Here is a 13,644-nt window from a genome sequence, read left to right as displayed (position 1 = left end):
TTAATCCATCGTCTGTTTGGATCAACCTAGAGTACGTCGGTCTGTAGAGTACATCAGTCCGTCCTTCCCGACGTCAGCCTGCAAGTATCTGGAAATGGTTGCTGTGTTCTGCTTAATGGTTTAAATCCCTCTATGATTGCAAAAGAAAAAAAGAAAAAGAAAAAAAAAAGAAAATCCCTCTACGATGTAAAAGTAGGTACAGCTCCTTCTGCCCTTTTTGGAAGCTGTTGCCACCATCTCTCAAAGCGTTCATCGTTTTTAAGGCCCTTTACAAATAATTGCAAGCAAAATTGTGTTGTATGTTCTAAACGTAACATGAAGAACACAAAGTAAAATAAGACCAAGGTCGGTCTTTCCCTACTCCCTCCCTCCCTTCCTTCTTTCCCTCCTTCCTTTCTTTTTTTCTTTTCCCTCCCATTATAAAATGCTTGCTACATTTTTCTAGGCACTTGACAAAAATGAACTCCCTTGAACCTTATTTGAAACCCTATAGCATAAGCCTGTAACGTGGCAACAGCCACAGAAGGATTAGATGACTTGCTCAAGTCTTCACAGCAAGGAAGTGGTGCAATCGAGCCGTCTTACCTTTTGTCTGTGCTTTTTTTCTTTTTTTTTTTTTAAATTTTATTTATTCATGAGAGACACAGAGAGAGAGGGAGAGACACAGGCAGAGGGAGAAGCAGGCTCCATGCAGGGAGCCCGACGTGGGACTCGATCCCGGGACCCTGGGGTCATGACCTGGGCTGAAGGCAGACGCTCAACCGCTGAGCCACCAGGTGCTCCAAGACCACAGAGTCTTGACCAAGTTTGAAAATTGGCGAGAGAGACCTTTTGGGCTGAGTTTAGTTCTTTTGGTTCTCCACTGAACAAGCAGCACAAGGATGTCAAAGAGAACAGGATGCCTTTTACCTCATGAAGGCCCAAGCACAGGGATGGGAAAGTGAAGGGTGAGGCTAGACCCCTGAGCTAACTCTAGGTTATGTCATCTTTGGGGTGCAGCCATCTGTCCTCAAAGGCCTACAGTTACCACCACAGAGGCCAGATTCACAGCATGATGATGACTGTGCTTTTCTTTCTGCAACGTGGGGCCTGCATAGGCCGACCATGGTTGACCATAATTCTTTTTTTATTTAAGTTTTTTCATTGTAATTATTTCTTTAAAAAGTATTTCATTCACCATAAGGAGTAGATGGCTCAGAATATTCTCTTACATCAAAGATGGAAGCAATTTTTGAATGCTTATTATCTACCAAGAATCATGCTTCATTTTGGAATTACTGGGTGGCTCAGTTGGTTAAGCATCCAATTTTTGGTTTCTGCTCAGGTCATGATCTCAGGGTCATGAGATCCAGGCATGGAGCCTGACATTCTCTCTCTCTCTCTCTCTCTCTCTCTCTCTCTCTCTCTCTCTTCTTTAAAAAAAAAAAAAAAGAAAGAAGGACTCCTGGGTGGCTCAGTAGTGAGCATCCGCCTTCAGCCCAGGGCATGATCCTGGGGCCCTGGGATCCAGTCCCTCATCGGGCTCCCCGCAGGGAACCTACTCTCCCTCTGCTTGTGTCTCTGCCTCTCTTTGTGTCTCTCATGAATAAATAAGTAAAATCTTGAAAGGAAAGGAAAGAAAAAGGAAAGGAAAGGAAAGGAAAGGAAAGGAAAGGAAAGGAAAGGAAAGGAAAGGAAAGGAAAGGAAAGGAAAGGAAAGGAAAGGAAAGGAAAGGAAAAAGGAAAGGAAAAAGGAAAGGAAAAAGGAAAGGAAGAAAGAGTATATATGTGAATATGATGTGTTCCTATCCTGAAGAAGCTCAAAGCCTATTGGGAGAGAATCACACACAAATAAATAATTATGGCTTAAGTTTTTTTTTTTATGATATTATACATAAACTGCTTTTGGAAACCTAGATAAGGAGCAATTAATTCCCACAGGTGTTGGAGGGACTGTGGGGTCACTTTTAGGGCTGCAGAGAGAAGGTCGTCTTAAATTGATATCATTACCAGACAGGAAAATTGAAAAGAAGGATACATTCCACCCACAAGAGACTTTGAAACTACTTGGCAGTACATATCTGTGAAATTATCCAAGTTCAGTGTTATATTTTGGCACATCTGAACCTTAAATTCAGAGAAGCTCTTCTGGTAGGGGTGATTTTTGGTGATCCATTGACATCACTGGGTATCTTGAGTGTTTGTTTCCTCTTTAATGCAAATGGTGGACAAAACCATTCGATATTGAGTTAGAGTTCACAGAAGCTTTCCTAGTCATTAAAATCTATACCTTTGGGTGGATACAGTAAGCAACGTGATCTGTTTTTTTCTTTTTTTTTTTTTTTAAGGAACAAATATCAGTCAAAGACTTGATTTTTAGAGTTTAAATTGCCTTTGGTCAGTCCTTTTTGTATCCTATAAACAATCATTTTTACAAATCTTAGCTGCTAATTTCCAACAAGGAATGTCATTAAACCTCAGACTTTCTCTTCATGACTCAAAAATAAACATTACATTACATAAACCAAATATCAAAAAAAAATCAGTGTTTTGCCAGAGGCTAAGATTGAGACATAAGGACAGTAAATATAAATAGCAGATCACTTTATGGAGTCATGTTCTCTGAGAAACCAATGACCTTAAGGAAAACTACAGAAGTAGCTTTTGTAAGTATCCACGTTTAGGAGCCCGATCCCTCCACAAACACATGGGTTTCCAGGTGATTCTAACCAACCTGTACTTTTCCCCTTTGTGGCCGGTTTGGTCAGACTGAGGCAGGCAAGACATGGGGCTAGAAATCTGTGACTCGATCAAAAACCTAATCTCTCCCCTTAGTTTATATTTTACGAGGCCTCCTGTCCAGACCGGTGAACACCATAACTGCTCAACCCAAGTTAACCTGCACCCTTTATTCCCGGAAGGAGGGAAAGCCGTGTTAGAACCAGGTATCTTGCAACAGATCATCACAAGCTGATTCTGCCCAAGAGCCTCCCCGCTGGTTTTAATATGGGATCAAAATGTCTCAGCAATATAAAAAAAAAAAAATATGCTTCTGCAAAATAGAATTCCATTTTAGGATTTGTATTTTTATTTTTTTAAATCTCAAACGTTTCTTGTCTTGAGTATTTCATCCTGGTTGTTACGCAAGAGTCGTCTATGAATTCTGCTGTGCTTTAAACGTAATATTGAACCGGAGCGGATCTAGCCTGTTGTTCTATTATGTGCTGTTGGAACAAAGAACAGATTGCATCTAAAATAGGTTCCTCAAAAATACTCTATGGAAAACAAAAAGAGAGAGAGAGAGAGAGAGAGAGAGAGAGAGAGAGAAGGGCACAATCTGAGAAATAATAGTGCAATGATACAATGATGTTCATTTTAAAAACCATTTGTGAAAATGAGGGATTGTTTTTTATCTGAGTGAGGCCAAGAATCAGAATCGGTCCTAATTTTCAAGTCTGTATATAAACTGATTAAAAGATCCAATCGGTGTACAAATAACTATTACTCTAAATCTCTGTGGTGCTAATGAGCTTCGGGGATTTGCTGAGGCTAAGGCACAATCCATTTTAATCAATTGCATTTAGTTCTTGAGCCTAGGATACGGCCCAAGTATCAGAAAGAGCAGCGCCTGGCTCTCTGGAGGGACCTTGACTCAAATGGTATTTTTATGTATGATTCATTAGGATAAGGCACGTTAGGTACATAAAATATGTTCTTTGTCCTAAAATAACGCCAGTCTGGTAGGACAGACAAGACGCACACAAATACATGCGGGGCTGCATATGGTGGATGCCATCTGGTTAGATCCAGAACGTACTCCAAGTCCACAGGAGGCCAAGACCCTCTGACGCTCCCTTTGCATGGGGCATTGGAATGGAGTCTTGAGGAATAATGGGCCGAAAAGAATATATATTTTTTAAAATTCCTATTAAATCTTAGGTTCTCTGGATTCTAGATAAATGTTCAATAAGAAGGAAAAAGAGCACTGCACGAGGAAAGAAGAAAGCACATTTTGATAGAAGCGTCAGTAATGGAATATTACGAGTTCCAGATTTTATGCCTTCATTTTTCTCCCTGTGACTATGGAAGAATTTCCGTAATCTGTATTTCTAGGCAGATTTATTTCTGGTTTGGCTTAGGAGTCTTTGCTGATGTTCATGTCAGTACCGACTGACCCCTTAATTTCAAGTCCCGCACCGGGATTGCATGTGTCAAACTGTCTTTCACTTCCGGAATAGCTACTGAGATTTTGCCTTTTTTGAATCTTAAGTGGAAATAGATAAATTCAGCCGTTACTTGAAAGAATCTTTGCTTTCGTTCTCACCTTTGATCACTCACCAATACTGAAAAGGAAGAATGATAGATTTCGTAAGTGGCAGCCAATCAGGAATTTAGGTTGATTTTCTGTAACTTCATTTTTTTTAATATTTTTTGAGGATTTATCGATTTATTTGAGAGAAAGAGGAAGAAAGAGGATGTGAGCAGAGGAGGGGCAGACGGAGGGGGAGAGAGAGAATCTCAAGCAGACTCCCCAGTGAGCACAGAGCCCGATGTGGGGCTCAATCCAAAGGTCATGACCTGACCCGGAATCAGGAGTCCGAGGCTTAACCGACTGAGCCACCCAGGCTGCCCTGATTTTCTGTAACTTTAGGATAAGGCAAACAGATAAAAATAATGCAGATGGAAAGATTTTATGGTTGGTTTTTAACATCCTCATCATAAAATAGAATATTTTTATCATTACAAAAGTTCCTGTGAAATGTGCTACATTTCCTAATTGTTGGTTTGTTATGCGATGATGTATTTATAGTTTTCCATCTGCAATTAGTTATCTCCACGGTGCCTGTCAGTGTGGATATGGGTACCCTGACCGCGCAGAACATTACAAACTTTAAGAGGAAAACTTCGTGTTTTTCGCCCCTCCATCATTTGTGCGGTTGACAAGTGCGGGATGAGAAGATTTTCCTATCAGAGCCTTCGGGGCTCTCAGGTAACGGGGACGGACAACAAGGGGCATTTCAATTGCAAGATACAGCTCCACGTTGACTCGTTTCTTCCATTTCCTCTTGTCACTAGTATTGTTCGGACTTCCAGAGGCTCGAGGACAGCAGGGTTCCCCGTCGTCGGGGCAGCCCGTCAGGACCGGACGTGATGTATCAACATCCCCAGCGCCCTGCAGAGTTAGTCACCAGTTAGTCCCTGAGGCTCTTCGTTTCCTTGGAGGACGTTTGTGTGCCTTTGGGCTAAGCGGTTCGCGGTCTCCTTTGGCACGTTATTAGGGACCAAAACATCCAGTGATAGCTTCTCCCTGGGATCTGAAGCTTGGGCTGGCCTGGGACTCCAGAGTCCTTGGGGCTGACTTCCTCCCCCTTCCCGTCACTTCCTTAGGTTACACGTTTACAGTTACCAGCCTCTTGTTCCCTTTACGTGCTCTCTGTGCCACAAGCCGTTGCATCTCATTTCCTAATCAAAGGTCTCTTGGAAAGTTCAGCATTTTGCGGAAGGGAGATGCCCCTTTAGCAGTGTATCTTCTGGAGGCTGATTTTTCTGTAAGTCAAATGTACTTAGGCAGCACTGTTCATAGTTTTAGCCGCTCTCATTTAAAAGAGCATTTCCGGCTCCTAAACTACTCAGACTAATTGCCTCTGTTGTGGTGGTGGCTGTGATGGCTAAAGGATTCACAGGACTTCCCTAGAAGGAAACTTTGAATAAGAAAGAAACGTTTAGGGATCCCTGCGTGGCGCAGCGGTTTGGCGCCTGCCTTTGGCCCAGGGCAAGGTCCTGGAGACCCGGGATCGAATCCCACGTCGGGCTCCCTGCATGGAGCCTGCTTCTCCCTCTGCCTGTGTCTCTGCCCCCGTCTCTCTATCTCTGTGTGACTATAATAAATAAATAAATAAATAAATAAATAAATAAATAAATAAATAACTTTATAAAAAAAAAAGAGAAAGAAACGTTTATAAAAAATTAGACTTAGGGGCACCTGGGTGGCTCCCTTGGTTGATTGGGTGGCGTCTCTGGCTCTTGATTTGTGCTCAGGTCCTGATCTCAGGGTCGGGAGATTGAGCCCTGTGTGGGTTTCTGCACTGAGCAGGGAGTCTGCTTCTCTCTCTCTCTCTCCCTCTCCCCCTCTCCCTCTGCTCCTCCCTCCCACATGCAGATGCACTCTCAGATAAATAACTAAACAAATCCTTTTATATATATATATATATATAAAACTAAATAAATCTTGAAAAAAAAGAAAATTTACACAACATTCAACAAATACTTTTTATAACACTTCTAATTTGAAATGACCACTTCATTGCTAATCCTGATGACCCAGAATATAATGTGCATAGTAAGGTCCCTTTGGTTAACTTAAATACTTCTGTAATTCCCCTTTTTGTACTCTTTTAAAGAATTTTTTTTTCTTTTAAAGAATGTAATGAGCATGATCTCAACTAGCCTTAAAGCATAATTAAAAATCAGAGAAAGGATAGGTCCCTTTGGTCAACTTAAATACTTCTGTAATTCCCTTTTTGTACTCTTTTAAAGAATTTATTTTTTTTTCTTTTAAAGAATTTAATGAGCATGATCACAACTAGCCTTAAAGCATATACAAAAATCAGAGAAAGGATAGAAAATAGCTTTCCTGCTTGACAAAGACCTGCTTTATTTTATGAATTTGGGGTTGGCAGTTGTATCTACCACGGCCTCTTCTGTCTGTAAAGTCCAGAGTCCATCTCTACTTCAGAGTCAAGTGTGTCCTTGTATGTGACAAAAAGGTTGCAGAGTTTGAATCCTCTTTGAGGTGTCTCTTAGGAATCCGTGATTGTCAATATTAACAGTGGTCTATTTAACCATCAATCCAACTTTAATGCACTATGCTTTTGAAAATAAATGCGGTATCATTAGCCCCATGGTTCCTGTGACTTGCAATTAGAAATGCCCAGAGTAGGTCCACAAGAAACATTTATTCAACTAATAGGGCAAAAAAAAAAAAATCTAGAAGGTTCAAACTAGTGAATGGCTTCATGCACACACTTCTGGTCACTCTTCTAAAATGCTTAGTAGGCGATCTTTAGCTAATGATAATGGTTAAAATTAGCTGACTTTGAAGTATCCATTCAAGTTCAATAGAACAGATTGTTCTAAATAAGGCAACACAGGCTTAGAGACCATCTATTCCCTTTTTACAGAGGGTACCCAATAAAGATTGCATCCCTCATGTATAGTATTATCTCCATCTCCTAAATACTTCATGCCCAACGATGTCATTTTCGGACTGTGGATATACTTAAGCATGATTTAGGAGTCCTTTGTGATTACCCAGCCTCTTATAATCACAGCACTAGTTTTAGTAATGGATCAGAAAATATTAAAATAAATGTTGCAAAGCCTTAATCCAAGCAAGCAGATACTCACGATTAAGTCAGATCTCAATAAAAGAAAAAAAAAATGACTCTCTGGACTGTCTGTGGAAATATGTGAGTGTTAGATTACTCTGTGTGTGTGTGTGTGGTGTAAACTATCCCGAACTCTGTGTAGGCTTCCCCAGACACCATCACTCTCCTATCATCATGAGCCACCTCCCCTAACCAGCACAATAGGGATAACAAAAACCCATTTCAGTCTCAATTTAAGTTTAATTCCCAGATGGAACTTGAAATGAGGCTGTAATGAACTTGAACTTGCAGCAGTGATTATCTCATACGTGCATATAGAAGTGTGCAGATACTTCCTGATACCACTCTGAAGGCATTCAGCTCTACAGAAACAGGTGAAAAGCAGGGTGCTATGGATTAGCATATTATTTACATTGAATTATGTGCATGGAGATGTCAGCCAGGTCTTGTATTTTCTTTATATATAATAGAACAAAACAGAACAGCGTGTAGCGTGATCAGGGGGTTTTTTAATGACCGATAGAACAGCGTTGCCATCCAAAGTCTCTAAATGAATGCATAAAAATGTCAGCAAGGTTATCTGAAAAAAAAATGTGAAGGCAAACTTGTATGATATACGATAATATATCACTAAATACATTTAGTGATACATTAATTAGGATCATAAAATATTTCTAAGAAAAGAGAACAGATGTCTCCAGTGTCCAAATAACTCCCTAAAACCATTTAGGCTTTTAGGAAGACACCTTCATTCATATGGCTGTCCTAGGCATCATTTAGTATTTTATTACTAAAGCACTAAATTACATTCTGGGGACATGAATGAATGATGTTGCCTACTTATACATTTTATAGGCCAGAATTCTACTAGGAATACGTTAAGCGTCAAGGGAATGAGAGAATGGTGGTTAAAGCCTTATGTCAGAGGTAAAAATTGACACAGGAAAGACCTGAATTTGGATTCTTGTTGCAACATTTCTCCCTTTCTGGTAGAAAGGTTGGCAGCTAGTAATTCACTGTGCTCCTGCAGTTTTCTAGGTCTGAGTTATCTCTTCCTTGATTCTTGGAAGAGAAATGGAAGGATTCAGGTAAATTCTGAGTTAAATGCTCACGCCTATCTAAAGTATTTTCTGAGAAGCTGGGTCAAAACTGTAGATATAATTGTAACCTTTATTTATGTGAGGATGTGGTGGTCTGCTATTAGGACAAAGACTCTGAGACCGATTTCTCATTTTTCCTAACAAAATACCAGCACTGGCACCAAGACCAGTAGAAATGGGGACGCCTGATGGCTCAGCGGTTGAGCACCTGCCCCTGGCTCAGGGTGTGATCCGCGGTCTCGGGATCGAGTCCCACGTCGGGCTCCCTGCCTGGAGCCTGCTTCTCCCTCTGCCTACGTCTCTGCCTTTCTCTCTCTCTCTGTCTTTCATGAATAAATAAATAAAATATATATCTAAAAAAAAACGACCAGTAGAAACGAACAGATTTCCTCTCTGATAACAACACAGAATGTCAGCATCCACATAGTGTCTGCCTGAGAGTAAGCATTACCATTTCTCACCAGATTCCTTCTTCCTCCTTCTGGAAGCTCACCCTCTGAGTAGCTGCCAAAATTCATGTTTCAAAACAGAAATCCAAGGGTGCCCGGTGGTGCTCAGTTGGTTAAGCATCTGCCTTCCACTCAGGTCATGATCACAGGGTCCTGGGATTGAGCCCCATGTCAGGCTCCCTGCCCAAAGGGGAGTTTACTTCTCCCTTTCCCCTGCCTTGTGTGCTCTCTCTCTCTCCCTCTCTCTCAAAAAAAGAAAGAAAGAGCAGACATCTGGTCAACCCCCTACTTGCTTAGTTACTTTTCAGTGGTCTGTCACATGACCCTTGCCCTCCTGGCCTCTCTCTCTCTGTATCCCTTTTCCTACCAACAAACCCCCCAGGTCCTTAAAGACATTGCCCTGTGCACGCTCCATCTGCCTCTGCGGCGCTTCTACCCCCTCCTATAAGCTGCCACATATTTATAGGGTCTACCTCAAATGATATCTCTTATGTGTTGCCTCACGGTTCCTTTCTCTATGCTTGAGTGTCACCTTCTTGACATCCATTGTGAGGTCTCCGTATTCGTATTGATTTAGATATACTTCCTCCCTCTAGTCTTTGAGCCCTGAAGCCTAAAACAATCCTTACTCATCTTTTTAGCATCTAACGCAACGCCTGGTATGTGGTGAGTGATGAAGAGGTAGAAATTTTGAATTAGAATTCTACAGTAGCTTTGCGCAGTGGCAGTGTAGTGTCGTAGCCAATGAGGTTTATCCGAGGCGCGATTATTGCTAATTGAGAATTCTACAGTAAATGATGGCGATGTTGAGGCCGCTCAGACTTTAGACGTAGAGTATCGAGGGCAATCCTAGATCCCGAAAAGCATTTCAGTTAAGTCTAGTTAAGTTGCAGTACACGCCACGGGTTTGTCAGAGCACCAAGCCCACAACCTGTTCCCCCAACACTTCCTCTGCTGCTCTTTCCTTTGTACCATATGGTTCCCATTTGCCAGCGCCCTCCTTTTTTAATACTCCTACTTGAAAGGAGCCTTTCTTTCCAACAACTTTATTTAAAACTCACCAATAGAGTTCCCATGCTTGTTTACAAAGAAGAATGATTATATAGCATTTATAGAAATTCTGGGGAAAGTAAGTTATTTGTACATGACTTGTCTCCTGGAAATGTGTATATCTATAGGTGTTCCCCAAAGTGGAGTGCGCAATGCTTAGTTAGCACAATAAAAGTAATAAATCATATTCTTAAAAATATGTATCTAAAGAATAACAAAAAATTGTTGTAAGGGACTTTTTTTTTAAATACTTGAAAAACCTTTAAATATGATGGGGCTCTGATATAATAGTCTATTCTTTTTAAATTTAATTTAATTTTTTTCTTTTTTTAAGAGGGAGAGAGAGAGGTGGAGGAGAGGCAAAGGGAGAAAGGAGAGAGAGAATCTTAAACAGGCTCCATGCCGAGTACAGAGCCTGAGTAGGGACTTGATCTTACAACCCTAAGATCAAGACCTGAACTGAGGGACACCTGGGTGGCTCAACAGTTGAGCATCTTCTGCCTTTGGCCCAGGTCGTGATACTGGAGTCCCAAGATCAAGTCCCGCAGCGGGCTCCCAGCAGGAAGCCTGCTTCTCCCTCTGCCTGTGTCTCTGTCTCTATCTCTCTATATGTCTCTCAAGAATAAATAAATAAAAATCCTAAAAAAAAAAAAAAAGACCTGAGCTGAAATCAAGAGTCAGACGCTAAAGACTGAGCCACCCAGGAGCCCCAATAATGTATTCTTGATCAAGAAAGGTTTGAATATTGTTTCTAGGAAAGTTAAAATGATATATTATTTCAGTGTAGTGTGTCCTTTCATACTTTATCCAAAAAAGAGACAGATAAATGAGAGCAGTGGTATTATCTTTACTTATAATATTAGTCACATTGCTTTCCTTTGTGATAGGTTCTAGATGTACATGCATTTAAGTCAGTCTTGGGTTTCATGCAATACCAGGTGAAAAGAAGATTGGGCTATTTATCCAGATTAAAAATCAAGATAAAATGGCATCTGATCTAAATATATGTATGTAAGAATAATACATTTTTGTCAGAATTATTAATGTGAGTAAATGGTTTAGTTTTCTAATTAGCCTGTATGTTTTCTGAACTCTTGTAGGGCAGCAATTCCTAATTCATGTTCCTCTGAATACTAGTTATTTTAATGATGTTACATAAGTGTTCCAAGAAGAAAGGAAGTTTTTCTCGGCTATATCTCCTCAGACTATCACAGAATATCACAATACATCTTATAGGACATAATGTTGAAGTATTAATAAGTAATAAACAGCGAGTAAAACCAAAGTATACATTTCAATGAATAATCATGAATACCTGAGAAATAACTGCTTACACCCAAGAAGTAGCATGTTTTCAGCTCCCAAGAGCCTCTCCCCTTTTATATGTGAAAGTCTTATAAAAATTCTTTCAGAAAGAAAATTGACTTTCGTTAACACTGCATATGGAACACAATATGGGATAGTCTGTCTTAGCAAACTGGGCAATTTAAGTGCAGCAAATTTTGGCCAGTAGATAAAATAAAGGCATTGTACTCAAAAAGAATATTTAATGAAAATGTTCAATGTATTCCTGACTGTACAATTTTTCAGGGAATTGTTGTTTTTTAAATGCACGCCCATTTATGAAAGAGTAGAGGGAAGACAAAAAAATCCTATGTACTTGTTTTAATTTATGGCTATATGCAATTGCTCTTTATTTATCAACATAGGAGAACAACATGGGTTATACTTAAGTAATCAGGTAGCAATTTCTGGAGAAATAAATTTTAAATAAGTAATTCCTAGGGAATAAATAAGCTATTTTAATAATAAAAGAGCAACCTCATTTCCCCTTAGAAATCATTATGCATTTTAATAATTTAGTTTGCCTTAAACTTCTCTATCATTATCTCAATGATAAGAGATTGAATATTTATAATTATTCAAGGTACAAATATTTGAGCAAAAATCTCTCTATATATTTATGGTTTTTGATTGAAAGTATTATAACAAAACAACATCAGAATTAAATGATAATTTCAGGTAGACTAAGATGAATTATAAGATTGAATGACAGTTCTTTTGTGCTGCGTGAAATAGAAAAATAAGCATCATTAAATGTGTAATAATAAAAGCAAGAAAGCAATATTCTACAAGTAAAACATCTTTTGGTTAAAAAATATCCTACTGTTCAACAGCCCATCTGACTCCGATCTATACGCATTGTTAGTATATATAAATAATAACAATACAATATTATTAGAAATAATGGTTAAATACTCTTTTTGAAATCACTACTGTGGATTATAACTTTTATAAAGATAATTGTGTTACACTGTATATTTTTCATTCGCCACTAATAGAGAGATTTTGTAGATTATTTCATTATCATTCACTCAGTATAATTCAATATGTATGACACCAATAATAACAGCCACCATTTATTGAGTACTTAGTCTATGCAAGACATGCTAAACACACTATCTGTGTGCGTGGTTGTTTATGTGTGTGTAGTTAACCTATCGAGAACAATACAATTATCATCCCCATTGGAAACATGACAAAATGAGAGTTTGGCCAAATATAGCTTGTCCAAGTGACATAGGCAGCAAGAGGCAAAACCAGATTCAGGCCTAGGACTGTCGGACGCTCCAGTGTATAAACACCGTGCTGCTGTGTCTAGATATAGAATTACTGTATACTATGTACAACGGTATCTGCTGAGAATTTTTTTTAAAACGGATACATTATACAATTACAGGAATGTATAGGCTAATAATCTGTATTTTGGATTTTAATTAACCATTTACTTTTTATTAATCATTCTCAATGGGAAGTATTTTAAGGTCAGGAGAGTAACAGCTAATCCCTGATTTACTAGAGTGGAATCCATTAAGATACAATCCTCTAAAACAAAAGGATAAGTGTCCTAATACATTTTGGCTTCATACTTGTGTATAGGAATCTTAGGTTACTACTAGATTAACTGTTTTCACAAAGCCAGTTCTTCATGATCCCCTAAACAATTTCTTGGAAGCTAATTTTCAAGAAATGAATGCCTTTTACTTAGTAAAAGGAATTAAAAGAATAAAAAGTATTTTTAGCCATGTGGCCTAGGAGCTCAACACCACTATCTGGCAAAAACTCACAAAACTGACTCTTAAGTCAATGGGATGTCACATGGATATGACCCATGGACCTTTGCTAATTGATTCATGGTTTGGAGTAATTAGATATGACATCTGGATTGTCTTCCATATTTCTTGGTACTTTGTCTTTTAATAAATCTTGCAAATTATCATTTATATATTGGCCATAAAATTAATTTCTGCCCATTCATCTGTCCACCTTTCTGGAAAGAAATATATGTCAGGTCTACCACATAACCACAAAACTCATATTTTAGCCAAGTGCAGCTATTGTACAAAGTCTTGAGTATCAATCATAGCTCATACGGCTGGGTGTTACTGCTTGTATTTCTTCATTTTATGTTCTTCAGAGTTTGTTATACACGATATACACTTCTTGATGTGGTCTCAGCTGTTACTGTTACTTTGTAATCCTGAATTTTCCTCCTGTCCTTTCAATTTGACTCCCAGTCAACCAGACCCACTTAAAATGTTGGGCTGCACATCATGGGTAACTGCCTCCTTGTCAAAGCCAGTGATGTAAGTAACAATCCTATTTGCGTTAAACAGT

The 13,644-nt window shown here is 39.2% G+C and overlaps 1 protein-coding gene and 1 pseudogene across 7 annotated transcripts in view; both read left to right on the top strand.

Annotated features, from left to right (window-relative positions):
* The window catches only part of INPP4B (inositol polyphosphate-4-phosphatase type II B), a 707,856-nt gene that overhangs the window by 679,976 nt on the left and 14,236 nt on the right, over positions 1-13,644 (top strand). The window lies entirely within an intron of this gene.
* LOC121494142 lies at positions 9,627-9,718 on the top strand (annotated as a pseudogene).

This window comes from Vulpes lagopus, chromosome 6 (genome assembly GCF_018345385.1).
Source record: "Vulpes lagopus strain Blue_001 chromosome 6, ASM1834538v1, whole genome shotgun sequence".
Classification (NCBI taxonomy): Eukaryota; Metazoa; Chordata; class Mammalia; order Carnivora; family Canidae; genus Vulpes; species Vulpes lagopus.
This window is presented reverse-complemented; position numbering and strand designations above follow the sequence as displayed.